The sequence below is a fragment of the Bidens hawaiensis genome, unplaced genomic scaffold (genome assembly GCF_021521415.1).
Source record: "Bidens hawaiensis isolate Kalapana, Puna unplaced genomic scaffold, B.hawaiensis_p1.1 tig00000459_1, whole genome shotgun sequence".
Taxonomy (NCBI): Eukaryota; Viridiplantae; Streptophyta; class Magnoliopsida; order Asterales; family Asteraceae; genus Bidens; species Bidens hawaiensis.
The window spans coordinates 897795-901556 of NW_027491031.1; the positions used below are offsets into that span (position 1 = coordinate 897795).

The 3762-nt window shown below is 33.7% G+C and overlaps 1 pseudogene; it reads left to right on the top strand.

Moving 5' to 3' along the window:
* Positions 1-2244: 2244 nt before the first annotated feature.
* LOC143629248 (putative peroxygenase 3 pseudogene) lies at positions 2245-3503 on the top strand (annotated as a pseudogene).
* The last annotated feature ends 259 nt before the right edge of the window (positions 3504-3762 follow it).

Here is a 3762-nt window from a genome sequence, read left to right on the forward strand (position 1 = left end):
ACCTCTACTAATACGACAATATATGATTATAATAATGATGCCACAGTATATAATGAATGCACCTTTTTAGTATATTTAACGAAAACCAAATCATTTATGCAAAGTTAATACCTTAGAGAAGTCGTCGACTGTTGGGGTACGTTTCCATATGCTAGACATGCAAAGCTCGTGTGCCCAACTGGTGAATATTATGTCCATCTATATTTCACCAGAGATCACCTGAACAGAACCGAAAAGATTTAATGATAACTGACATGTTTTAACCTTCCTTCCCAATAAGGCTTACCTGCCCATCAGGAGGACGTCTAATAAACAGAAAGCATGCTGAAACAAGAGGTGCGATTACTCTACCAGGAGCCATGGATGCTCAGAACAACTCAAGCAATTTCTTAAGAGTAAACGGAGCCTGCCAGGTTTCTCGTTAAGCCTACTCATGGCTCAGATCTCTACTATGGCTGCAACATAGGTCGTCATGCCAAATATCTAAGAGTCATCATAGCCTAGACCAAAAAAACCACTGTCATTGCCACACGCACAGCCGATATCACACCCCCGTGAACAACCAACAGAAAAACCACAACCATTAATCATTGAAGATTTAAGCAGCAAACAACATCACAAACCAGCAGCCACCGACCCACCGCCATCAAAGCAACAACACATGTAATACTTTTAAGCGCACACAAAATGTACAACATACAGTCCACGAAGTACAACCAAGTTATACACACAATGTAAGGAATAATGATTGTGTGTGTATTAAGACCACTGTTACCTACGGTTTCAGTCAACGACAACAACGCTGACAGAAGTCAAGTTCTACAGTGCTTATAGTGTTTTAGTGTTTTGTCTACTTATCTAGTCAAAATTGAGGAGCATTTGATGTGCTCAGCTCGGTTTCAAACCATCATCATAGCATAAAGAAGAAATATAAATTCAATCATTTAAAATAATCAAAACCATATCAGCTTCAAATATTAGCGATTATAAACATGAGACACGCTTAAAGGACTAATTACTGAGTCTGACCCAAAGTCACACGAAACGTGAATACACAACGCCTGAACTACCCCAACTCGCTAAACAAAATCCGACATACCCGAACCTGATTAAGCTCGCAAAACTTATATGATTCTTTAAACCAGTCGTAACTGTAGTTCTCATTCACGTTATTTCAAAAACGCAAGGCAACTAATTTGTAATCCATAACCGTAATCAATTACCAGAACGGACCCAAATCCAGCGGAAGTGAAGAAAGAAAATTCAAAAATGACGCTACCTTTATTGACGCCTTTTCAAAACATCTCCAAAACAAACCACCAAAAATATGCCACTACCATAAGAAGAATTTGTTCTTTAAATTCCCCAAACAGAAGTCTTAATTAGATAGATACTTGGGATTAGAATAAAACAAAATCAATGAAGAACATGCCACAAAAACAACTTTTCTTTGTAAAGAGGAGCTTGGGTCTTTAAAGCTTAATTTGTTAAACACCACTACATCTTTGAGTCCAATCCGACCATCATTTGCATCCGTTTAATGTTCATTTGCTAACACGTAGTAATAATTTGGCTCGAATAATATTATTTTGTAATTGGTGTTTTTTTAATTGTTTTCGTTCGCATTCACCTTTAATAAACATGTTATTATATATTTAGCCAAGATTAGAGAAGTGAATAGGAATGATTCATGAACGAATATTTAAAAACTAATGATAAAAATTTGATAGACAAATCAACTTTATTAGATAAACCCATCTAAATCTAATTAATTTTTTTTTTTCAAAACCCCATAAACGACTAACCCATTTGTTATACTAGTCATGTTCATGCTTACTTATTTAATAAAAAAGGTTTTATCAACTAATTAACCAATATAAAAAAACATTTATTTTCAAATAGCCTGCATAAATGTTCTTATGTCCATTTTTTAAAAAGCGTATGTTGCAATTACAACAATCTCTCATAAAGAGTCATAACACTTGCCATCTTCCATTACCCATGTTCGAATCCCACTTACAATGGTGCTGCACATGACCGGGATTTGAACATAAATTATTATGGGAATAATAAAAATATTATATAAAAAATATGAAGCATGAAAATAGGATTAGAGAAGATGTGATCTCCAAGTGAACCATTCAAAACCAACTCAACCAACCGGCTTCCGAATCCACCGCAAAAGCCATCATAAAACTGTCACTAATTCACTTTCACTCCGTTTGCAACCAATTAGCGACCAAAATGGGTGACACTTCAGGCGGAAACCTAACGCATAAGGCGTCGGCCGACGCCATGTTAACCGTCGCCGACAGGGCCCCACTTACTTACAGGAGAAAACTCAGATCAGATCTTGAATCTAAACTCCCTAAACCTTGTATGATCATTTATTTATTTATATATTTGTTTGTTTGTTTTGTGTGTCATATGATTGAATTACATGTATTAAGTATATACACGCTGTCTGACATCTAATCCTACTTGGTTTCAGAGCGGAAGTTTTGACCAAAAGTTTTTAAAGTTTGACAATCAACTAACATGAATGGGGGCATGTTAGTGTTTGTCCATTTAAATTTAACCAATCACGAATATATATATATATATATCAAATGGATTTTTTTTGTTAATGTTCATTCATTAATAAAATGTGTACGTATGTTCATGTTCGTTGTTTAAAATAATCTTAGACGAACAGTTCATAATGTAAAGGAACATAAACAAGCACACTTTAATATGAACATAAATGAACAAACATAAACAAATAACAACGAACACAAACTCTAGTAAATGATCACGATGATTTATATTTCAATAAAAATAACCAAATACACACACATATGTTTATATTTATACAAATATAACTACTTATGTATTTATTAAAATTAAAACGAACATAAACAAATGTATATAAAACAACATAAATGAACGAACATAAACCGAAGTTCACGAATATAAATGAGTTAACTAAATGGATAAAAAAATTATGTTCATATATTCGTTCTTTGATAAATAAACGAATTTCCTTCCGAACAGTATGAATGCTCGGTTCTTTACAGGCCTAGCCATCCGGATATTTTACCAAATGACCGTTCTAACCAATATTTTTCAAAGTTTAGTTTTTTTGTCAAAACAAGCGTTTGAGTGTTTTGTGGACGACTATTTGATGTTTTGAAATCAAATGAGGCTGGTGTAGCTTGACATATATATGTGTTGTTGATCAGATTTGGCACGAGCCGTGGCGGCACCGGATACGGATAATGTGCATGGAACATGGGACCACAAGCACCGTAACATGTCTGTTCTTCAGCAACATGTAGCCTTCTTTGATCAAGATGATAATGGCATCATCTACCCTTGGGAAACATTCAAAGGCAAATTTTCTTTTCTTTTTAATTTATATTTTACATGCATTATATGTTTTTTTACTATTAATATAATACTTATAAAACCCAGCCTTTGCTACAGATTTTCTAGTGGTGACAATATTGTTTAAAACCGATTAAACCGAAAACCAAACGAAATTGAAACCTTTTAAAATTGAATGAATTACATATTTGGTTTTCGGTTTGATTTAAATAGAATAAAGAATAATATATCATAGTTAATTAAGTTTTGTCATTTAGCGTGGTCCAATTACAATTTTATTTGCCTAATCCAATAAAAAATAGTGGTTACTCGAAACCTAAAACCTAATCAAGTTCAAATTCAGTTCGTTTTTAACTATTTGAATTCGGTTCAATTGGGCATCATCGAAACTGAGAA